Consider the following 25369-nt stretch of genomic DNA (forward strand, 5'->3'; position numbering starts at 1 on the left):
TCTGTTCTATTAGGATGGGATTGCTAAATCGCGCATGCGCAGAAGCCACGGCAACCCGGAAGGACGTGTAATCAGCTGTAATTGAGGGCGCGTGTATTTAAACGGTGTTGGAAGGCAGCCGCTCCCAACGCCGACTTTGTGTATTGCCGCATCAAGTGTCAGGCTTGTTGCTGACGTTGCTGGAAAGAAGTTGAAGTAAAAAGCATTTCCAACAAACAAGACCAGTTTGTAGCATTTTCTTTCTTCACTGAGCCGGACACGCAGCTGAAGACTTGATATCTGGTTTACCTAGGAGTTTAATAATATGCATGTACATATATACATATGAGTTTCAAAAGAATGTTGTACTTACTGTACTGTTGCTATATGATCAACTAATTTCTGTAATATTTGTTGTTCTTTTGCATAGTTTTACATTGTATTGTATACTGCTCAGCGTTATAACTACATTTATAATATAATACACAGATATATCTATATATATAAAAGCGAAAACCACTCACGCCGTAATAACGAAATCTCCAGAACCACAAAGCCTACAAACTTGAAATTTGCCACATATGTTCCTCTTGGCTTCTAGGTGCTCACTAAGAAAAGATTTTTCGAAATGACCATCAGAGCATTAGTATTTCTTATATTATGATTAACACACTCTGATGCTAAGGAGTTCTATTCCCCCACCCCACCTGAAAAGAAATCTGTTCCAAATGCAAAACACAAGCAGGGGAAAGGAGTTTCACTTTCAGTTTTACTTTCACAGCAGCAACCAAGGGGATAGGATAGGGGAGGCTTATGTGGGGCAACCCTGAGGGAGAGAAGGGGATAGGATAGAGAGGCTTCTGTGTGGCAAGCCTGAGGGAGAAAAGGGGGAGAGAGAAGGGGTTAGGATAGGACCATGTTGGCGAACCTATGGCACGCGTGCCGGAAGTGGCACGCAGAGCCATGTCGCCCGGCACGCGTGGCATCGCCCATTCTTCTTCCGGGTTTCCAGGGCACGCATGCGCACCAGCCAGCTAGTCTGCTGGTTACTGGTGCGCATGCGTGTGCAACGATCAGCTGGCCTTAATGTCTTAGTGTGCATGCGCACCGGCCATGCCGTCATTGCCCGCATGCAGCCCCGGGACTCTCCCCTTTGCCAGCCAGGAGCGCTGTCGCCAGTCATCCCGTGTACCTGGCTGCCTGCCTACCTCGTCACCGCCACCATGAGGAAAGGCCCCGAAGTTGCGCTGCCTGGAATCCACGTGGTCTGCCACAGGGGGAGGCCAGGTATGGCTGGCTGGACGCTGCCTGGAGTTGAGCTCGAGGCTGGCAGGAGGAAGAACGTTGCCTCTTAGCCGGCTCGAACTGTCTGCTGCCACAGCCTGCCGCCATCCCCTCTCCCCTGCCAGCTGCTCCTGCCACTGCCAGGGAAGCAGCTGTGCGAGAACCGTTGCCATCAACGCCAAGGGGGCGATGGTGGCAAGGATGGGCGGTCCGGGTCTTCCCTGTCTCCCCGCCCTAGCAGACTTCTATCATAGCCTCAGGCCTCCAGAGGGAGGGAGGGAGGGAAGCCCCCACCTGCTGTTCCTGCCACTGCCACCCCCTTGCCCCCAGCAAGAGCGATTGTCGTGCTGCTGCTTCTCCGACAGCACCAGGAGCAACTGCCGGGGCAGAGAGGGTGGGAGCAGGCTGTGGTGGCAGGCCGTTCTCGCTGGATAACAGACAGGTTGCTCCTGGAGCAGGCAGGAGAAGGAGAAGCCACCAGCGGGGAGGCAAGCTGCCCCAGGAGGACTGGAGGAGAGCGCAGCTCCTCACTCATGGAGATCCACCGGTGGGGAAAGCGGTAAGAAATGCACGAGCCAGGAAACAGTCATGCTCCCTGGCAGGAGAGGATTGCACGTTCACTCCAGCAAAGGTTTGTGCAACCCTCTCTGGCCAGGGAGCAGAAGCCCAGTCTGCTGCTCCTTCCGTTGTATGGAAAGACCAATATACTGCTTGAATTATCTGTTCCCTCCCTTCCCTCAATCCCGTTTCATGGCTTCCCAACTTCCTCATCCTCTGCTTTCTGCTGTTTTCTCCAAACAGCCAAGAGAGAATGGGCTTGCAAGGCTGTCAGTCTCCCATGCGTGTGATGCGAGAACTGCTCTTGCTGGGGGCAAGGGGGTGGCGGTGGCAGGAGCAGCAGGCCAGGGCTTCCCTCTGGAGGCCTGTGGCTATGCCAAAAGTCTTATTGGGCAGGGAGACAGGGAAGACCCGGACTGCCCTCAAAATAACGACTTTCCAGGAGGGGTGTCCGAAGTGCATGTGCAGGGCACGCATGCACAATGTGGAGCGCATGCGCGGGGAGGGTCATGTGTGCATGCGCATGTGGGAGGGTTCGCATTGATTATGGGTGGTGGCATGCACAGGAGCTATTGTGCGCGCACATACACACTTCCGGAACGCCACAAGAAAAAGGTTCGCCATCACTGGGATAGGAGATGTTTCTGTAGGGCAAGACTGAGGGAGAGAAGGGGAGATGAGAGGCCGATCATAACTATTCATTAATTTTCAAGCTGTGTTGATTTATCAAGCCCGATCACATAGTTTCGTAGCAAAGCACGGGTATCCAGCCAGTTATAAATGTAAGTATAAGCAACCTGTCAATAATGTTTTAAATGTTGTTTTTGGAGTAATATTGTATTACTCAATTTTGTATTTACCTGTAAATTTGATAATTTGATAAGCATTCTTGTGATCTTCATTTACTACTCAAAGTCACTCTTTGAGTATGATTTTCAAGCTAAATATTTATGCACTTAATTGTCACATCATCCAGTCCACACTTAAGAATATCATGGGCCATTTTGTTCAATGATTTGCTAAAATCAATATACTACGTCTACAGCACAAGTCATCTGATAAAAAAATGAGATAACGTTAGCCTGACAAGAGCTGTTCTTGACAAATTGTTAAGCCCCTTAACTGCAAAGCACAATCAGGGAAGCAAGATTCGGATGGCCTTTCTTTAATGAGTTCTAATGCTAAGAAATAGAGGTTAGAATACAAAATTCTGAGATTTGAGATAAGAACCCTACAGACATCCTTTATTCATGAGTTTGTTAAGGTGGAGTCTCTTTGAAACTTTTGACTTTTCCAAGGCCGTTTGCATGTCAAGCTAAGAATCCATTTCTTTGATAAACCTGTAACAATCTCTCTCATCTGTTTGTGACTAGAAATACCCCTCCCTTCACTTTTGGTTTCAGCACAATCTCTCACACAAATCTATGCTGACTTCTGGTAATTTCAACATTGTTTTCAAGGTGGTTCCCTCACAAATTTCTTTATGATATACTTAAGAATCCTTTCAGGTAACAATATCAGACTGGTCTTTATTTCCCCAATTCTGTCCCCCTTTCTTAAAGATAGGGGCATTTTTCTCTAAACTAATTCTCAGATTTTTAAAAAGATAGCAAACCAACTTTCAATTAGCAAATATCTTCAGGATACTATTCATTTGCATCTAGAGATTTAAATTAATTTCAATAAATAGAAACATGGTCAGAGAATATACATCAATCTCAGGTTTTATTCTAACTTTCGTTCTGCTCTTCCAAATTTCTTGCTAGAGCACAAATTTCTTGTCAAAGACTAAGCTAAAATATCAATTGATTAGGTCTTACTTTTCTTCACCACTTATAGTTTACTCTTATTTTGTATCATTTCCTTTTACAGTACTCTAAGGGGCCGGGGTAGCTCACATGGTAAGATGTTGAACCTGTGCTCTGCTGAGGTTGACAGCTCAGCGGCTCGATTCCTGTGAGCAAATAAACCGCGTAGGGACAGGAAAGGAGCCTCCCCAATTGCCTACTGGCAGTCAGGCGTCCCACGGGCAAGATAACACCGCCCCCCTCCAAAAAAAATTCCTTTCACAGAGGCAGGCAGCCGCTTCGGTGATCCCTGGCTAACACGTGCTATACACTTTTTTAAAAAAAAACTAGTATTCTAAACATATTGGTCAGTCCATTTTGCTGTTCTTGGCATCATTTGCTAACATTCTGAACTTTTCACTTCCTATGTCTGTCCTTATTGTCTTGTTTGCCTACATAAACCATTAAGCCAAATATATAGTTCTCTTTTCCTGATCCATTTCCTACCTTCTCCGTGGCAAATATCCACATTTATTTGTACTAAATAATAATACTTATATGTTTTCAAAGTTTTCATGTAACACTTCTTGCCGCAAGATACAGGAGAATTAAGTTAGTGAATAATGTGAAGTATTTATAATATTTAAATGCGGTTTTCATAAATTTAAATTATTTTAATGTTCCACTTGGTACTTGATATCAACCAAGGACACTAAAGAAATCTTTTTAAAGTTAAAAGAAAAGAGAAGGGAAAGAAACAATCTGCTGCTCAGTATTATAAAAAGTAAGATTATATCCACCAAAAATTTATCCCAGTACAAATTGCCAAAGCAGAAGTTGAAGCACCAACAGGTTTTATCTTCCTAAGATCAACATTCACATGTTGTCTATAGTAAGGAATAAAGAAACATCTGCTACTTGGAAGAAAGATTCTAGCAAATTGAGACTAAATACTGAGGCATAAAGACTTCGCACTGACAACAAAAGTACATATTTTCAAGGCCATGGACTTTCCAATTGTAACATACGGCAGCAAAAACTGAATCAACAGAAAAGTGAACAAGAAAAGTATGGATTGATTTGAACTGTGCTAGTAGAGAAAATTGTTGACTGTATGATGGACTGCAAGAACAAATCAGATTTCTCATTGGAAGTTGTAATAATGAAGGCACAGTTAGGTACAAGTTTGATTTAGAATTATATCTAAATCAAACTATATCTAAATTTATTTCTCTTAGTAATATATCAAATGCAAATTTCAAAGTATATATCATCAAATCTCTAAACGATATCCTTATTTATATTATTTACTGTTAAAAGTAACCAGAAAGTCTTCACTATAATTGTAAAACCTAGCCAAAAGGATGAAGAATTGTAACATTTTCAGTTTGGCATACTAATACATATGGCTATAATTTTTTAAGGAAATGAACAAAGGTAGCTAGAGAATTGGAAGGTTTGATTACAATATAAGATTATAATTAAATATAGATACTAGTACCTTTCATATTTAGTTACTGACATCAACAATCATCAGAGTTCCTCTTTAATCCTTTTTCAATGGGACAAATATATAGAACAACAGTTCTTTCTGAAAACGTTTCATCAATCTAACACTTTCATTTAGTTTTTCAATAAAAAGCATATGCTCACATTTAATCTTAGCTCATATGCAGCATTTAAAAATACAATTAAAAATAGCCTACATTTAAAATTCAGAAAACAAAGATGTAAGTCCACAATTATGTGTTTCCATGTAAGCCCCAGTTAAAAATAAATGATGGGAGTTTGACAATATTGTAAGCTTTGAGTCAGTGAACAGAATCACAGAATCAGAGCTGGAAGGTCATTTAGTCCAATTCCCTGCTTAGTACATGATCCAATTAAGTAGTTTGGACAGATGGCTACCAAGTCTCTATTTCAACATTTCCAGGAAAGGAGAACCTAACCTTCTACAAAGCAACCAATTGTATTGCTTTCCAGCTTGTTTTGTCAGGAAATTCCTTCTAATGTCTGACCTGAATGTATTTTCCTTCAATTTCAGGCCACAAGTTTTGCTTCTGATCTCTAAAACACCAGAGGAAAAGGTCACCCCCTTCTAGTATGATCATCTTTTAGTTACCTCGTCCAGTCTTCTTTTTCCAAACTAAACATACTTACAGTTCCTCACAAGATTGTGATTATTTTACTCTCTATACTTTCTATACTCTATACTCTCTATAATTCTCATCTGATCTCATTTGAATGGCATTGATTATTGTAGATACCACAAATCACTTGCCATTCCATTCTATTCCATTCCATTTTCTCCTTTTTTTAAAGCATTTTCACCCAGACTATGATATCATATGGTCCTTTTCATAGTTTAATTTGAGACCTGACAGTAAAGATGCTCAAAGTAAAAAGAAGAATGCCCAAATTCCCATTTGACAAATTTACTGGGGGAAATAAAGTTGGTGACAGTATAGTGCTAGGTGGTAGAAGGCCCTTTGGGCAAATCTTCTCAAATCTGATGTGTGACACAGAATGTAACAGTATCCTTTAAAAACTCCCTTTTATTCCACAGAACATCAATAAAGTAATTTTATTTATTCCCCCAATTACAAATTAATCAGAAAAATTAAGCCTTGTCTGTTAGTATAGTCTTAAATATTTTACAAATGTATGTAAACTATATAAGAGAATGCTCTGTATTTTTTCAAATAAATCTAAAACTATCTTTTTAAAACAGCTGACACATTGTATAAATGGGAAGCACATATTTGTGTGTGTATATACAAACACACACATACAGAGTGATTTATTATGTATTTATCTCTTGCCATCGCTATAGTATGAATACTGATGATAATTTAGATCCACTCTGGGCAGTTCCTACTCCATTAATATTAGCAATATGGGCTTCACTTTAAGGCAATGACTCTATTAAATGTTTTAAAATGTGTGTCATTTATCATTAGCCTCATGATTGTGACATTCATGTTATGGGTAAGGTGGTGTCAGCAGATTTAATAAATCCTTATTGTAGGGATTCAGAAGTCAAACATAAAAACAGCTACAGGCTGAAAGCAACAATGTGGTAACATGTCATGGGAAGCAACATTTTTAAAATGCATATTTTTAATTTTCCATCGAAGTAAGAGGCAAAAGAAATAACATAGCTATTAAAAGGGGTTACATTTTCTGCTAGTTCCCATTTTAAAAAGTCTTTAAAAAGACTTTGCAGAAAAAATATGAATGTTTTATGAATGACATTTTGAGGCAAAGATTTGATGCCACCTAATGATTTCTGGATTATCTGTAGAGTTTGTTTGCTAAACTTTTTTTAGCCAACTTTACCACCAGGCAAGGTGAGATTGCTTTCATCATTAATTTGAATCTCTTTTCCATCCATCTACTTATGCAAATATGTATACGTACAATATCTAAGTTTAGAACTTGAAATTTAAAGATTTGGGGCATTATTAAAAGGCAAAACAAACAAACAATATCTTATTTAACACTCAGCAAAAACACCAGATAGGATTGTAACTTACATTGAACTTGTTATCAGCCATAAAATACTGATGAAAAATAAAACATTATTTGGATTAATGGATAAACATATTAAAGTTAAACATGGGGAAATGCATTGCAAGATAGCACTAAATTATAATTTCAAATCAAATTAAATCTTTATTTCAGTCAAAGACCAGCAAAAGAAGGAATGGACTAAAAAGCATAAAAAATACAGCAAAATAAAATTACATAAAAAACTAAAACACATAAAAAGAAAAATCTAAAAAAGTCTTTTAAGGGAAAAAAGCATCCCTCATAGTTAATTAGCATTAACACAGTTATTGTCACACTTGGCTTGGAGTGGTGCTATTGTTGTTTTGGGGTGCACTACTGCAATAAATTAAATACTGGGGGGAAGGATGTTCATAGCTCTCCAAGAGTGCATCCCAACTGATGCAGGGTACACTGTAGGCTCTATAGATGATCTGATGTCAATAGCTCAGTTATCATTTAGTTTAAATGAGGGCTCTAATTTATAGAGGTTGGTACCCTGTTTTCCCCAAAATAAGACATCCCCTGATAATAAGCCCAATCCGGCTTTTGAGCACATGGCAATAAGGCCATGTGCTTATTTCAGGTTTCAAAAAAAATTAAGACAGGGTCTTATTTTCGGTAATAAACCTCAGTGTGTGTTTCTTGAGAGAAGATATTTAACTGAAGCAGAACTGAGAAATAATTGCTATCAAATTTAGACATAACTTCTGGGGCCTTGGCACAAGAGAGAAGGACCTTAGAGACAATTATAGAACCAGCCGTACTCATTCTGGAGCCAGATAGGTAGGTAAATACAGTTGAAAAGTTATTTTCAAGGGCACATTTAGAATGTGGTTGTTTAGCCTGAAGGCTGTTTGAGCCAGGCAGAGATCTGGAAACTTTGATTTCTGGTCCTTTAAACAGCAGGTGAGGAGGAATCGCTTGTTTTCAGGGTTCAGAGAGGCCAAATTGATATTTTTTAATTTATTTATATTCTACTTTTCCTTTAAAGACCTCAGTGTATATTAAAAAATCAGGGAACTACCAAATTCTACTTCCACCAAATAATTTCCACGGCAAAGCAAGGAAAATTGGTATATCATTTTCATGCTGTATTTTACAGATAAATATGTAGAAAAGAAAGAATATCTGTATGTGCTGGTGGGTTAAAAAGTACATAACAGCAAATATTTTTCTATTATGGCATTGACTTTTTTTTAATATAAGTCATAATAAGTGCATATATTTCAGGGGCCTACTCTAAATAAGCAACATCTCATTTACACGTATTTAAATATCATTGAGGTTATTAATTTTACTATAATAAATCAGCCTTTTTTCAATTTGAAAAGTAACATTTTTCCTTTATGATAATGGTTTTAATACATAAGTGGACTACTTTAATTTTCTGCATTAGGCATTCAATTATCTCTGTCCTTCTATAATGCACTGGTCATACCTAAAATAATTCAATTGTTTTAAATTTTCATTCACATATAACCCTCCACAGCACTGCTGCCTTGTAAATACAGCTATAGAAAAACAAACTGAAGAAATAGATGTGTCTTACCTTTAGCATAAAGAAGAACATTAATTGCAATAGGTAGAAGTACAAGAAAAAAATAAGAAAACAAACCATGAATGCCATAAATATAAAATAAATAAAAATAAATAAAAATAGCTTTCACATGTTCTGGATTTTAAAATCTTGCTCTATCATCTTTTTCAAATATTCAACTATGCTAAACTGTCCGAGGAACTCTTTTAAAAAACCTTCCCTCTTGTCTTAAGTGTAGCCAGTTCCCTTTGACAGTATAATCAGTCAATTCAATCAGAGAAATTCTATATTATAATGGTAATTTTCCCTCACTTTTTTCCTTTACACTGTCAGTTTCAGCCACCTGCTGAAAGCACTGATGTGGAACAGCTCAGTATTAGTTCTGAAATTAGTACCAGTCCCCAGTTAAATGCCTGGCACTTTCAGCCTAGGCTAGACATTGTTATTGGCATACAAACTCATCAGTTCCAACCAGCCCATTACTGTACTTAGACAAGTCTAAGTCTCCTACCAGGCTATCCCTAGAGCACCTTGCTAGATAAGGCTCCACATGTCAAAACAGTCATTATGAATTGAAGAAACAACCTCAAATGAAGAAACAGCCGTGTTTCACACTAGTTCCTGTCTACATGTTAGATAATTGCTTGCTACTAAGTTGAATGTCTGTGAGAAAGGGGCCTTAAATCAAGTTGTTTTCAGAGCATATCTTAGAGGATAATATTCTATCTGCTTAAGCAATAATGGCTAATTAGTTTAAGGAGATTTTTATCCCCCTCTTTCTCATTTTCCTCCTGAAACGGTGGAAGCAGTTCTACTGTGTACTCTGCCAGTTAACCTGCGTATATCTCTCTGCTATCGCACAAATCCTCCCTTGTCCTGCCTTGCTTAGCTCAGCAGGCCTCCCCTGTGAAAGAGTCAGGCAACAGTGATGAAAGGCATTTGCTATAGACTCCTCACAGGGTCATCAACGGACAACCTGTACAAGATTTGTGCTCTAAATAATATATGAACTAAACACCTTGAGGTAATTGGCTGTGTGAAGCCTCACACTAGGCCAGATAGCTTGTCTGTACAAAGTAAAATAAGATTAAATAATAAATGAACTGTGTAGACATTTTCTAACCAAACTAATTCTACATGCTTTTTTAAAGTGCACACTGTCTATAAGAAGAAATGTTTTCATGATTTTTTGCCAGTATTATGTGGCCCTCCTGACTTTATCAAAATATAATTATTTCAATGTAGTCTATTCTTTGCAGTTTTGTAGTTATGCAAGCAACATGCATGAGTCATGTGGAATAACAATGACAGATCTACTGTAGACATAAAATATATATAAGAAAACAAATCAACAGAAATCTCCCAAGCTTCAATTTTAAGATACATGCTTAAATATTAACTATTATGGTATTAAAAATATGAAGTACACAGAGTTGGAAGGGTAAAGTCTGTAAATAGATTGCAATTTATCAGTTTCTCTTTAACCAAAATGAACTAATTTGCTTTTCTGCTTACATTGGATTATTCACACAGCTTTTATAGTATAAATATATATAAATATAACTTTTATTCAATCATGTGATATTAGAAGAATATCTCCTGCCATTGCTATATGCACTTGGTTAAAATTAAGAGGAGCGTGGTGGCCTAGTTGTGAAGACCCTCGCCTCCCACTCAAAAGGTTGAGAGTTCAATCCTAGGTAATGGCAGATGTTTCTCTCTCACGGCACAAAGAAAAAATATCTGTTGCGACTCCACGTGGTTCAGGAAGGGAATCCATCCAGTAAGCTTCATCCAGTTGCCCCAACTCTACCCAAAATTTAAACCAAGATTTATGGGTTGTAAAAAGAGACGGGTTTTTTATTGCTATATCCAATTGATATGTAAGAGCTGTATATGAATTTGGAATTGCTAAATCATTCAAAGCATCACATTCCTGATAAATTTTGAGAAATCTATGTATGAAAAAAAAGCTGAACTATTTTCTGAAAAATAATTGGAATCCAATAATAATAATCTTCTTTTCAATATGTAGAAAAAAGTAGGCAGCTTTATAATAAAAGCAACAATTTAAAAGCTAAGTGACTAACATATAAGCATAAGAATTAAAATAAAGCCATCCATCAATTAAAGAGGAAGTATTAGTGATACATAATGGTATAAACTAGAGAGATTCCATATTACAGAATGCCTATATTAAGAATGTTTTAACTAAAAATGAGTAAAGCAGATATTCAGTTTTTCTGGCCATTTACAGCATGAAAAGAACAGACTAAAAATATCTTATTAAATACCTGAAACACATCTAGTTCAAACTGGTAACATACTATAATATACCTCTTTTACCAATTTCAATCTTCTGCTGTATATTTGGCTATTCTGGTTTAGTTTCTTAGGCAATATCAATTAGGTTTTTTAAAAATACCCCAGAATTATTTTAACACAGTCCTAGAAGTCCATATGTCATAAATGATGTTTGTCTTGTGCTTCCTCACTAACGTTTTTCATAATTTTATAGTTAGTTTTATTTTTGATGCATTTGTATGTTCAGGCTGACTACTTAAATGCTTGTTATTTGTTCTCTTGTCATTCTGTAAGCACGCACATACCCTTATTACTTGTAATCTAACTCAAACGCTTTTTCATGCCCATTTTTAGAATTCAGAGTCTCCTCTCTGCAGCCAGTTCATTCTTATGATTAACTGAACCACGTTTTTAAATGTAGTACTTACTACATTACACGCTGTGCTATCCATCTATTTTATATGACTAACTGTGAGAACTCCAGTATTTGTATTACATACATTTGTGTTTTTTTCCCCTGTTATCCATTATACCGAGTATGAATTCCATTCCAAAATTTTGAAATTTGCATCATAGGACATGAAATATAAACTAATAAAGCTCTTGTGCTAAATTTATATTCAGTTTTCTCTTTATATTATTTCGTATCTGAATGAGAATGAAAACTGCAAGCTTTTCTAAATGAGCTCCTTGTTTGGAGTGTTATAATTTATTACTTTTCTTCATCAACAACCAAAATAAAATTACCTAAAAGAGAAGGAAACAGCTTTAATTGAATTACCAAATATCCAAATTCAACCTATTTAAATATTGTACCAAAATGTCTAGTGAAGAGGTAAAATTTACAAAATTCAGACTCTCACACTTCAGCTCTCAAAAAGAAGTCTAAAAGCAAGTGAAAGCTACCTCTTTAAAATATACAAATAGCATTTTATGCAGCAGATAATCCAAAGTCTCAGTGACCTTGGCAGTCTTGCAGAGGTAATCTTTGCATAGATGAATTATTCTTGAACAATTCCTCTAATGTATTAGGCACATGCATACTGTCCTTCAATATTAGGCATGCGTGTCTCTCCTCCGATTGCTAAACAAATATACATATTAAGGACATAGCAAGGAAAGAAATTTCATATATTTCTTGCTGTGTACTATCATTTAAATTCCTAGGGGGGAAAACACCCCTGGAAATATTATTGTGCAATTACAGCACTTGTTACTTTTTCCATTATTTGATTAATATTCAGTATTACAAAGTACCCATAGTGATTCTCTGGGTATATGCTACAAAAAAACTGATCAAAACTAGGTCTAAACATCTTTTTTTTTTCTTCCTTCCTTGAAACATGATGGAATTAGATCTGGGCTGATTTTCAAGCCTTTCAGAAAATTAAACTACTAGGTCATGTATGACTTGCAGCCAAGTATATATGGGCAATGCCAATAAGATATTAGAAAAAGCTTTATCTAATTAAGTTTAAGTTTGTGCAATTGTGCCACAAGACAAAAATTAAACTTCCCAAGAATATAACAACTTCAGAAATGCTGTTTCCCTCTCAATGGCTCAAAGCAGCATGTGAGATTATATAAGCGATCGGTACAAATAGAAGTAGAAAATAGTCTTCAAATCACAGAAAGTTAAGTGTTAGGCTGCTTTAGACTTACTGTATTCCCAAAAAGAAGAAGAAAACTTAGAAAGCTAAGATAAAATTCTCATTGGAACCTATTACCTTATTTTAATATTTCTTTATAATTTACTCTTCATTTTTTCTTTCTAGAATATTGATTTCAGCTCTATTACACTGGTGATCCATTACAATGTTTAATCTCTCTATTGAGTAGTACTGGCAGCATTCTATATATCTCAGAAGAGCCCTGCAAGGATCCATTAATTTTGAAACATCAGATTTTTGCGCCAATCCCCAATTGATTAAATGTAATGATGTCATAGTCTATATATTGCACAGTTCTTTGGCCCGCATTATTATGCAACAAACTGTACTCAATGAGTAATACTTAATGGTACTACATCTACATGGAAGGAAATAAGCAATGGGGTACCCCGAGGTTCCGTCTTAGGCCCAGTACTCTTCAATATATTCATAAATGACTTAGATGAGGGAATAGAAGGGGAACTCATCAAATTTGCAGATGATGCTAAGCAGGCAGAAATAGCCAACACCCCAGAAGACAAGCTCAGGATCCAAAAAGATCTTGAGAGACTTGAACAATGGGCCCTATCCAACAACATGAAATTTAATGTGGAGAACAGCAAGGTTTTACATCTAGGCAGGAAAAACCAAAGTTATAAGTACAGGTTAGGTGAAATCTGCCTCAAACACAATAACTGAGAGAAGGATGTTGGAGTTCTAGTGGATGATCACTTAAACATGAGCCAGCAGTGTGTGGCAGCACCCAAAATAGCTAATACAATCCTTGGTTGTATAAACAGAGGCATAGAATCAAAATCACATGAAGTATTGTACCGCTTTATAAATCCTTAGTAAGTCCACACCTGGAATACTGCATCCAGTTTTGATCATCATATTACAAAAAAAGATGTTGAGACTTTGGAAAAAGTGCGAAGAAGAATTAAGATTAAAGGCCTGGAGACAGGAATTGGGTATGGCAAATCAATAGAAAAGAAGAAGTACGGGTGGCATGTTATCATTATTCCAGTATTTGAGGGGCCACCACAAAGAAGAGGCAGTCAACTTATTTTCCAAAGCACCAAAAGGTAAGACAAGAAACAATGGCTGGAAACTAATCAAAGAGAGAAGCAACCTAGAATTAAGGAGAAACTTCCTAACAGTGAGAACAATTAAATAGTGGAACAGCTTGCTTTCAGAAGTCATGGGTGCTTCATTACTGGAGATTTTTAAGAAAACACCTGTCTGAAACAGTATAGGGTCTACTGCTTGAACAGGGGTTGGACTAGTAAACTTCCAAAGTCCCTTCCAGCTCTATTCTGATTGAAATTACTATCATCTATGCCAGAGCTTTGCCTCACCATGAATTTTATTTAAATCTGAGCAGTGAAACAGCACAACTATAATCTTCATTTCATGGGCTGATCTGAGAACTGATACATGTTTGTTTTATTAACAGAAACATGGAATAAACAACTGTTTGATTTCTTCAAATTATTTAATTTCTTGGATGTACCAGCACAGAACAAATCAAGCATATTTTCAAAGGAAATTGCAACAACATATGGTAACAGACATTGTTATTCAATGTCAGCTTTCCAAATCCAATTTAATATGCTTTGGCAAAATTCTCTTTTTAATAGTTCTACATTTTTCACAATAAAATATATTGCACCTATCAGGTGTCAGAGGTCTGTACAAATGGATGGTCAGAGTTTCATGTCATTAATGAACAACCCAAGACCAGGTGGTGGTTTGATATGTATACATTATGCAGACTCTTGTTTCTGAAATACACTTCAGACAGTATTTTTCATCAGATTCATGGATCACATAAGCAAGAGACAGAATTTGCAAATTATTCTCTCAAGAAATAGATAAATGAATTCTGTATTTATGCTACTGAAAGGAAAATTGCAATCATGATAGAGCAATGCTAGAGAAACAGGGTATATATGTGTTTGATATATTGGATAGCCTTGTCTGTGACTGTTCACGCAGTGTAAGAATTTCTTTATTCAAGGACAAGTTCTTTCACCTTCCCATCTGTCCCATGCTTTTTTTTTTTAATGTCTAAGACAGGTGGCCTGTTGGAAACCTAAAACCCTACGGGTACAAAATATGATTAAAATGTGACATTGGTCTCTATAATAAAGTAATGCTTAGTTTAGAATCTGAAACAAACTCATATAAATAAGTAAAGTTAATTTAAACTCGATATAACCTAACATTTTAAATTCAAGTTTAGGATATGCTGTACCAAAATACTGCTGGGTCATTCCTCTGGAGGGGTGTTTATGAATGTGTCTGCATGCCTAATGTTAGCAAATATACACATACATTACACAGTTGTATACTGTATTTCAGATGAAGCTTATTAAATGTAATTTAAATCAATGTTATTCCTCGCCATAAAACAAAAGACTGAAACAGTTAACTACCTACTTGTAAAAAGTTGTTATACTTAATATTATTAATACATTGTAATAAAAGCTAATGACTTTCAGGATTTGTCATCTTCTGCTGGTAAGAAATAAGATTATTTTTTATCTTATGCTTCTCATATATTAAGATGTAAAATTTCAACAAAAATTGTTTTCTTGAACAACATGCAATGAGAATTTCATAAGCCATAAGCAGGTAGTTTCCTTAATACATAGAAACACAGTCAATAAAGCAGCAAGAGATTCAAAGACTTTAGAGAACATATCAATCTGTCACATATATTCTGCCATTAATTGGTTTCATCAAAATTCTGGATTATTATTTTTTTAAAAAAAGACCTGTTATATTTGTTTTGTCACGCAACTTTCCCAGATACATTTTGTACATAATTTAGTGTTCTTAATACAGGTGATAAAAGAATCCTGTTAAAGATTCTATCCTTCAAGTTCCATAGCTGTATTTGAAAGAAATTCCACCACTGATTTCTCAAACATTATCATTAGGTTCTCAGATTGTGTGTGTGGTCAAGTCAAATTAGTAGGGAACATCTTGTGTTTCTTCTATTTGGCACCGTTTGGATGGGATAGTATGCAGCAGCAACATGTTTTATGTCAATGTTCTTGTGGCAAAATCTCAAAAAAAAAATAATTATTATATGTATATGAAATCTTAATCTGTTCACCGCCCTGAGTCCTTATAAAGCGGTATAGAAATTCAGTAAATAAATAAGTAAGTAAGTAAGTAAGTAAGTAAGTAAGTAAGTAAGTAAGTAAGTACAGGTAGTCTTTGACTTATGACCACAATTGAGCCGAAAATTTCCCTTGCTAAGCAAGCCATTGAGTTTTACCCCATTTTACAACTTTTCTTGCCACAGTTCTTAAGTGAATCATTACATGTTAAGTAAATCTGGCTTCTCCTTTGACTTTCCTTGTCATGAGGTCACAAGGTGATCATATGACCCTGGGACCTACTGCAACCATCATAAATACATGCCAGTTGCCAAACATTGGAATTTTGATCACATGAACGGGGATGCTGCAATAATCGTAAGGGTGAAAAAGGTCATAAGTCACTTTTTTGAGTGTCATTGTAACTCCAAGTGGTCACTAAATGAATAGTTGTAAATCGAGGATTACCTGTATTTCCTGTTCAGACTTTTTCTCTACCTACCTACCTACCTGATTTGTGTGCTGCCCATGTCATTTGGAGTTGACTCATAATGATGTTCCTAATATTTCTGCAATAATAGTCCCCTATGTTTATGCGTAGTTTATGTATTTATGTATATCCTACCTTTATTATTTTTATAAATAACTCAAAGCAGCAAAAATATCTAATACTCCTTCTTCCTCTTATTTTCCCCAACACAACAACCCTGTGAGGTGGATTGAGCTGAAAGACAGTGACTGGCCTAGCTGGCTTTAATAGCTAAGGCAGGACTAGAACTCAGCCTCCTGGTTTCTAGTCTGGTGCCTTAACCACTAGATCAAACAATGCTACTCACAAAAATCTCCCAATAAGCATTTCTAAAGAAGAAAACCTGATGGGTGTGCAAGTATATGATTTATAATGTATATAAATATATCTCACATTGCTACTTTTCTTGGCAACTGCAAATGGTTTAACTGGAATGGGTGTCCAAATATCATAGAATTAGTTCCTTTATTTGAGAAACAAAATTTTAGAAAGTATTCTAAAGAAAATAGCAGTAGTGTTTACAGACAATTTCTCTGCATAAAGCTTGAATTGCAGAATATTTAATTTAGGGGGTTTTTTTTTTTGTATTTTATATAGAATAAATGCAACATAATATTGTATATACCGGTTAGCAAAAGCTAAGCTGCACACAAGGGTGTAAATACTCTTTTGGATAGTAGGCTTTCCCACTCTAAAACTACAAGTTATGATAAGAATAACAACAAAGCCAACCCTACATTCTACTGAAAATAGGATTGGAGCAATTAACATTGAAAACAGGAATTCTGTGAATCCAGTTCAATCTCTCTCTACCTGCAGGCAGTTTCTGATCTTCAATGCAACGATCTCCAATGCAGTGCTGTACAGGCTGCTCCAGTACAGCAAAGACTGGCATCACATGGAAATGGTTATTTGGTGTTCTTTCTCTCACACAGCATCAATTTACAGTTTGGAAGTGTGCCTCATCCTTGCAGGATTATACATAATCAACTAGAGAAAGGCAATATTCATAGTACAGAGGTGAGGAACGCAATGCGCCTCTGTGCGGGGCCCCAAACTGATGACTAAATTATGCATTCTTTTTTTTTTCACTTGCTTTTACATGTTTCTCACAAAAAGGGAAAAAAACATTATGGGGAAAAGAGAAACACTTCCCATTTATCCAATTCCCCAACAGCAGGTTCAAATGCAAAGGCTTTATAAGAAATTACATTATGTTCTTTACTTTCGTAATTTAAATATAGAATTTTGTCCTGTGTGTATGTGCACTGAATATAGGCAAATACTGATGACATATCTACATAGCAATCATAAGAATAGAGAATAAATGTTATGTAAGTTTTCAGAAAGGTCTAGATGGAAAATGAAGAGTTGAAATGACGAATTTGTATTATATTTTGAAAGGAAAAGAATGAATTTTCCTGATAAGCCAGTATATTTTAACTATTTTCTAGATTAAAAAAGGAAATGAAATCTATTGTGATTAAAAGTTTGGAACAGAATACTAAGTGATAATTGCTGCAGATAATTAAAATTTAAAGTATTAAATTATTTAGCATCTTCTAAATAATTGAACTTTAAAAACTAAGCAGAATAAGACTGTAAAAGTTTGTGCAATATATCACCACATTTTATATATGATAAAAGATATACATACCCACATTACTTTTATTGATATAAAAAGTGCCTTCCAAAAGCCTTATAAAGGAAATTAAACTATATTGATTTACATTCCCTGAAAAAGAAAATGAAAAGCTGCTCTCTGAGGAGCATTCAGTAGATATATTCAATACTTAGTTAAATTGATATTATTCAAATATATCTCAAATTGAATGTATAATCTCATGAGATATATGTTACAGTAAAAGTCTGGTTTTGATTCCTCTTATCCCACTGTTAAACGTGGCTGAGATGCTTTAATTGACTTGGCCTTGGTAATCAATTCTGACTGGAAGAAGAGATTTATAACCAACATCAGACTTATCTAGTTATCATTTAACAGTGCTGACAACAGATATATGGAAATTGCATTTAGGTGAATTTTAAATTAAAATAATGTATGTTTTTGAGATGCAGCTTACTGAAGCTTAAGATGTCTAGGAAAAATAACACAAAGCCAATTATCAAAAATAATTAAAATATTCTAATTTTAAAAAAATTATATAAAAAATACAACACAATAGAAATGCGTTCAATATAATAGCACATTTCCAATGGAGCTTTCTATAAAAGAAAGAGGGAAAGAAACGCAATTTCACCAATATCCTCCTGAACCTTTTCTGTACTTCTGTGCTTTGTAGTTTGGTTTGTTTTTTATGTTTTTTTATTATAAGATTTTATGGACTTTACATGACTCTATATGATAATAGAGCCGAGGTAGCGCAGTGGTTAGAGTGCAGTACTGCAGGCTACTTCAGCTGACTGCTAGCTGCAGTTGGGCAGTTCAAATCTCACCGGCTCAAGGTTGACTCAGCCTTCCATCCTTCCGAGGTGGGTAAAATGAGGAACTAGATTGTTGGGGCAATATGCTGACTCTGTAAAACTACTTAGAGAGGGCTGTAAAGGCACTATGAAGCAGTATATAAGTCTAAGTGCTATTGCTATAATGCATGCCACTCTGAATTTTGTGATAAATGGTTGGGTATATACAATGGATGGATGGATGGATGGATGGATGGATGGATGGATGGATGCTCTGTACAAACTACTGTAGACATTCAGAAAAAAGTGTTTATAATAGCATAGATTGCAGCAGAATCTCTCCCCAACTTTGTTCCTACATATTTAAATATATACCACTAAACACAAACCAGAATGAAAAACAAAAAAGTCATCTTATTGGTCAGAAAGAGAAAGTATAATCCCTCCTGAATTTAGCTCAGTACCAAAGATTATACAAACACATCCAGGTGTTTTTGGTAATGATACAAAATGATTTGATTGTACTTTCTTTTTCTTTAAACTACGCTAAATTTAGTCTACGCTTTTAGGATTTCCTGGTAGCTTCTCATCCTACTACTAACTAGGTCTGCTTAAAGCCGGTTATATAGGTGCTATTTACCTAGTGCTCTCTTTTAATCCTTGCAGAACATTTGTTACTTCCCTCCATCCAATCCAATTTACCCATTTAAATAATTATCATGCCATGGAGTACTCCATCAAATAATTTCCTGAATGCAGAAAATATTATATCTGCAGAATTCTCACAATCTACCTGATAAAAGATGAGATGTTAGTCTGGCAATATTCTTGAGAACACTATGCTGGCTTCTAGTAATTGATCTCTAAGTTCTTTAAAACAAATCCTTGTGATCTGAACTGGGATCTAATTCAAGAACTGGTATCAAGCTAGCCAGTGCCTAGTAAATCTCTGCCTTTCATTTCTTACCTATTAGCATTCTGCCATCTACACAGAGCCACTGTCTTTTTTATATTTTGAACATAAATAAAGAAGCCTATTTTGTTCTTAGCATCCTTTGTATTTTCACTCTTCTGGCCAAGTTCTACAATTCTAGGCAGCCTCTCTCTACTCTGTGACCTGGGTCTTTTTCTGTTTTATATATGTCCTCTTTTCTGTTTTCGGATCTACCCTAAGCCCTTTGGCTTTTTCTGCTGTCCTTCATAGTCTTCCCTCATTTGACCTACCTCCAACTATACTTTCAAATTCTCCAATTTTAGAAGCTCCAACCTTTTGTCCTCCTTTTCGTATAGCTTCTCATATAGGATCTTACCACTTCTCTCAGCTTATTAAAAGCCTTTCCTTTGAAGTCCAAGACTTATCTAGACTCAGTTTTAGATTTCCTTAAGAGCAAGAATCCAGCTTCACTTATTCAACTCTCCCAATGTTCCTGTTACTTTTATTTCCTCGAGTTACATACTAATTACAAGGTTTTGTTTTCTCAAGGTGATCTCTAGTACTTGCTTTGCAACAACCATTCCTCTACTAAAACAGAACAAATTAGTAAGCAGAATATCAATGCTATAAATGCTAAACCTTGCATTTATAGAAAGACTGAATCAATCTTTTATCTTTTATCTTGATCTTTTATCTTTTATTGGATTTGTATACTGCCCTACTCCCGAAGGACTCAGGGCGGTGAACAGCCACAGAATAAAACACATAAATACAAAATTTAAAAACAGAATAAAACCGAATTAAACAATTTGGCCAAGACAAATTAAAAACACCAATAATTTTAAAAACAAATTTAAAATTTACATTTTAAAGGGGAAAGATTTAGGCCAGGCCGGCTTGATGGAATAAAAAAGTCTTGAGAGCGCGACGGAAGGTGCGCAGATCCGGGATCCTCCGTATCTCCGGGGGAGCTCATTCCAGATAGTAGGTGCCCCCACAGAGAAGGCTCTTCCCTTGCGGGCCGCCAGTCGACATTGTTTGGCCGACGGCACCCAGAGGAGTCCCTCTCTATGACAGCGTACCGGCCGGTGGGAGGCTATTGGTGGTAGCAGGCGGTCTCGTAAATAACCAGGTCCTAAACCATGGAGCGCTCTAAAGGTGATAACCAAAACCTTGAAGCGCACCCGGAAGACCACCGGAAGCCAGTGCAGCTCGCGCAGGAGAGGTGTTACATGGGAACGCCACATCGCTCCCATAACTACCCGCACGGCCGCACTCTGCACCAGTTGGAGCCTCCGAGTGCTCCTCAAGGGGAGCCCCATGTAGAGAGTGTTGCAATAGTCCAGGCGGGAGGTGACGAGGGCATGAGTGACTGTGCGTAAGGAGTCCCGATCTAGAAAGGGACGCAACTGGCGAATCAGCTGGACCTGATGAAAAATCCTCCCGGTCACGGCTGTCAAATGCTCTTCTAAAGACAGCCGTGAATCCAGGAGGACGCCCAAGTTGCGAGCCCTCTCCATGGGGGCCAGTGATTCACCCCCAATAGTCAGTGATGGCGCCAACTGACTATATCGGGACGTCAGAAACCACAGCCATTCGGTCTTGGATGGGTTGAGCCTGAGCCTGTTTCTCCCCATCCAGATCCGCACGGCCTCCAGGCACCAGGACATCACTTCAAGGGCATCGTTGGGGTGGTCCAGGATGGAGATGTACAGCTGAGTGTCGTCAGCGTACTGGTGGTACTTCACCCCGAAACCACGGATGATCTCGCCCAGCGGCTTTACATAAATGTTGAACAAAAGGGGCGAGAGGACCGACCCTTGTGGCACCCCACATAAGAGGGGCCTCGGGGTCAACCTCTGCCCCCCTGCCAACACAGACTGCAACCGGTCGGAGAGAAAGGAGGAGAACCAACATAGTATGGTGCCTCTCACCCCCAACTCTTCCAACCGGTGCAGCATGATACCATAGTCAATGGTATCAAAAGCCGCTGAGAGATCTAATAGGACCAGGACAGAGGAGCAACCCGTCCCGAGCCCTCCAGAGATCATCAACCAATGCGACCAATGCCGTTTCCATGCTGTACCCAGGCCTGAAGCACGACTGGAACGGATCCAGATACGTCGTTTCATCCAGGTGCTGGGGGAGCTGTCATGCAATCTGATATCGCAATGAAAATTACCTAGTTCATTTAACATATGGCAAGCTATTAAAAATAATACCTGGTAGATATTATCAACCGTGACATTATTTGCAAATGAAAATATGCTTTTATTGAGAACCTCCATTTTAAATTAAACAAATATAAGGTACTTATGGTATACAGCCTGTTCCCTTCTAAAAGTTCTAGGCACTGAAATTCTATATATTCAGAAGCAATGCTACCACACAATATAAAATTTAAAAAACATCTTAATGTTATACGTAATCCAACTGTTCCAATCAACAACATATTGCCATTACTATACATATATCATTTCATATAACTTAATAATATAAATGTAACAATGCATTAATCATGAGTTGTGAATTAATAGAAACAACCAGAGGCATCTGCAGAATGTGATAGCTTAGTTAAACCGAGTACTGTGGCATAAATTGCACTTCTTACATATGTATAATGTTGCAATGGACGTACAAAAGGGGCAGAGCTTGTGCTGCAATATTCTTTCTCTCCCTTCCCATAATGCAACAAAACATGTATTAAAACCACAGCATACACTAACTGAACAATTTGAAATCAATCAAATTATATATGATGTAAAGAACAAAAATAAAATCTCTTTCTACTCCAAACATCTGGATGTGTGGGAAAGAAGTACTGAAGCAACATCTTGGATTCAAGATAATGATATCCTATGGAAGAGGTATGTTAATTGACATTACTCCAAAAGTTTGATAGGTATGTTAGGCATAAAATAGAACTTTAAACAGGAGAAAAAACTTGTTAATAGGAATAAAAATATTCTGTTTTTACAAAATTAGTATGGAAAGGTCTGAAACATCACTTGGCAATCCATACTGCATTGTAGTTGGAGATTACTGAGGCTATGTAACTGTGGAAAACTAATTCAAATGCTTATTTTTTTCCTGTTTCTGCTCTGCCAAGCATATATTAGATCATATTTATTGACTATCATGATTTTCAGCCCTTAGAATTTCAGTCATACTCTCTCTCTCACCCCCTCAGAGGACATTGGCTTGCCACAATCTGTCAAATATTTTAAACTTTCTCCTATTCTCATTCTCTATTTATGCCATTTCTCCAAAGCTAAGAAAGGACATCATTAAAAAATAATCAAATCAAATTTAATTTAATTTGCTGACTTTGTATAAATATACAAAAGGATGAAGGCTATTGCTTAGCGCATTGTAAGCCGCCCTGAGTCTCCAGAGAAGGGCGGCATATAAATCAAAAAATTTTTTAAAAAAAATTAGGATTGGTTGTACCTTCTGTATGAAGTACAATTCCTGGCTACCAATTTAAAACTAATCAAACACCTGAAAAACAATTGTACACCTCAAAACTTAGTGAAATCAAACAAATCTGCTCCATATTTTCTTTTAAATGAGAAGTGATATAGAAATGCTTAAAATAATAGAAGTTGGAGAATGTTGAACAGGAAATACAGGTAATTTTTCCTTCTTCTCTTTGATACATTTATTCTAAACCTGCAAGCTAGATTTCTGCCTTGAAAGCCTGATGATATTCTCAGGCTGTAAATCCACTAAAATATATCTTTGTAGGTTCCCTTCTGCACTTATTTTTACTAAAGAAATGCAATATAACTTATTTGTGATAGATAGATAGATAGATAGATAGATGATAGATAGATAGATAGATAGATAGAGACAGAGATAGATCCCTAGCACTTTTTCTAACAATTTAAAGGGTTAAAGGTCTCCACATTAAGAAAATTTATTAACAAAATTATGAAAAAATATCTCCAAAAATCAAATTAGAATTATACAACATACACATCTAGTATCCAATCTACCCCTCCACATGAAAAACTGATCTTTGTAAAAACTTTTACTCTACAAATATCCCCAAATTTCATAATAAAATAAAGCAAATACAACAGCAGTAGACCAGTGATTAGCCTAATCTTCCACTGGACCTCTATGAATAAAATATGACTGGAAATAATTTTCTATGTATTTCAGGCATACAGTTGCATAACTTGGATAAAGACACCTATAACCGTTTGTCTATATGGCAGACACTTGAATAGGCATTTATGATGATTCATTAAAAAGAACATCAAGAAAGTTTGTTTGGGTGGGATAACTGCACTTTTGGTTGTTTAGCAAAGACTGATACAAAGCTGGAGTATTTGTTTATTTGTTTATTTATTTATTTATTTATTGGTTCGATTTATATGCTGCCCTTCTCTGGAGACTCAGGGCGGCTTACAATGCGTTAAGCAATAGCCATCATACTTTTGTATATACCTTAGTAGGGCTTGGCCCCCCCCCGCCCCAAAGCGGTGTTCTTTTTTATACAAAGTCATCTTATTGCCCCCACAATCTGGGTCCTCATTTTACCTACCTCAGAAGGATGGAAGGCTGAGTCAACCTTGAGCCTGGTGAGATTTGAACTCGCAGTAATTGCAGGTAGCTGGCAGCTAAGTGCTATTTAACAGCACTTTAGTCCCCTGCACCACCAAGGAGTACACATGTAACTGAAAACCTTTGAACATTATTATACAACATGATTTACCCACACATCAATTTGTCTAGTCAAGACAGAAACTATTTAAGTGGTTTCTAGAATACATCAATTTCTTCCCACCTACTATTGGATTCAGTGCTACATAACTATCAGCTACATAAGTGAATTATTCATATATAGCAAAAAAAATATATCCCTGATTGTACCTGGGGGTGAAGCAACTGGTAGGTGGTGGCAGATAGTAAGTCATGAGCTTGATGTCCTATCAAATTTGAGCCCATTGAAAGTTCTGAGTCTCCGTCTACCAGTTACTTTTCAGAAATTTTATTTTCTGATAAGGCAAAATTTGAAAATACCTGTACAAATTATGCTAAGAAGCTTTCTGGTAATATAATACATTCAGCATTTTTGCACTAATTCTCTAGTTAAAAAGAGCATTAAAAACATCTTTTTTATTGCCATTCTCCACCAAACTCAAACTTCTGTATGTTATCTGCCATTAAGCACAGTGCCCATATTCATATCATCCTTATGGGCTTCTAGAGGATCCATACATTCTGTTTACTCGTCAAAATATTTTGACTTACAAGTGCTATAGCTACTTGGGAAAGCCTTCATTATCTGAAATATCCAGGCAAAGTTAGTTTAGGGGCTGTTGGAAACAAAATACTGCAACAGAATTATATTGTTTTAGATACACACAGTAATTCCTGTAATATATTAAAGCAGCTGTCCTCAGTCTAGTGTCTTCCAGATGAAGTGAGCTTCTGTTTCAAGAACGAAAAGTGTACAACTAAATTGAATAATGATAACTAAAAATAATAACTCCAATTCTGAGTGGGGTATTGCATTGTATATGCAGAAGATATCAGAGCGAGGAAAACTACATTATTTATCTTGGTCATCTTTCTTGTTCTTACTAGACAATCACTTGCAAACACTGTGGGACTTTTTTATTGTCAGCTAAAGGGCTAGAGTCCTGCTGTTTGCCGTTGCTGTGATTGTCAAACATCTCAGTTAAGACAGAAATCAAAGCACAATAAAAGATAC

General features: G+C 36.7%; 1 protein-coding gene across 20 annotated transcripts in view; it reads right to left on the reverse strand.

Moving 5' to 3' along the window:
- The window catches only part of NPAS3 (neuronal PAS domain protein 3), a 741221-nt gene that overhangs the window by 537894 nt on the left and 177958 nt on the right, over positions 1 to 25369 (reverse strand). The window lies entirely within an intron of this gene.

Source organism: Pantherophis guttatus, chromosome 1 (assembly GCF_059756535.1).
Source record: "Pantherophis guttatus breed Tessera chromosome 1, ASM5975653v1, whole genome shotgun sequence".
Classification (NCBI taxonomy): Eukaryota; Metazoa; Chordata; class Lepidosauria; order Squamata; family Colubridae; genus Pantherophis; species Pantherophis guttatus.